Source organism: Bison bison, unplaced genomic scaffold, assembly GCF_000754665.1.
Source record: "Bison bison bison isolate TAMUID 2011002044 unplaced genomic scaffold, Bison_UMD1.0 scf7180017853563, whole genome shotgun sequence".
Classification (NCBI taxonomy): domain Eukaryota; kingdom Metazoa; phylum Chordata; class Mammalia; order Artiodactyla; family Bovidae; genus Bison; species Bison bison.
Window position 1 is genome coordinate 17,049 of NW_011484136.1, and position 526 is coordinate 17,574.

Sequence of the window (526 nt, forward strand, 5' to 3'; positions counted from 1 at the left end):
TGGGACCATGGAGTCCTAACCACCAGACTGCCATGGAATTCCCTGTATATTTTTGAAGTTCATATTAAAAGACAGCTGAAACTTGGGTTACCTACACTCTTGAGGGAAACTCTTGAGGGAAACAGTTGATTCTAGTTACTCACAGTAGTGATATTCTATTTCTGCTTATTTAACTTATATGCAGAGTACAGATGTGGGAAGATGGCGGGCCTGGCATCCTGAGGTGCACAGGTCACGGCGCTCTTTAGCCCACCTGCGTCCCACCTCCCGGGGTTGCGCCCGATCCATCCCCCCACCGCTCCCTTATCCCCCAGGGCCCTGCGTGTTGTGTTGCGGGGAGCAGCACCCAAGCAGGGCGGGAGAACTCGGGAGAGCTCTTGGGGGTGCGAGGCGAGGAGCGACCGGCTGGGCAGCATGAGTCAGCAGCGGCCAGCGTGGAAGCCACTGAGCCTGCTTGTGGACCTGGCGGAGGCAGTGTGCCGCCGCTACCGCAACCCCATCAACGTGGAGGGCCTGCTGCCATCAA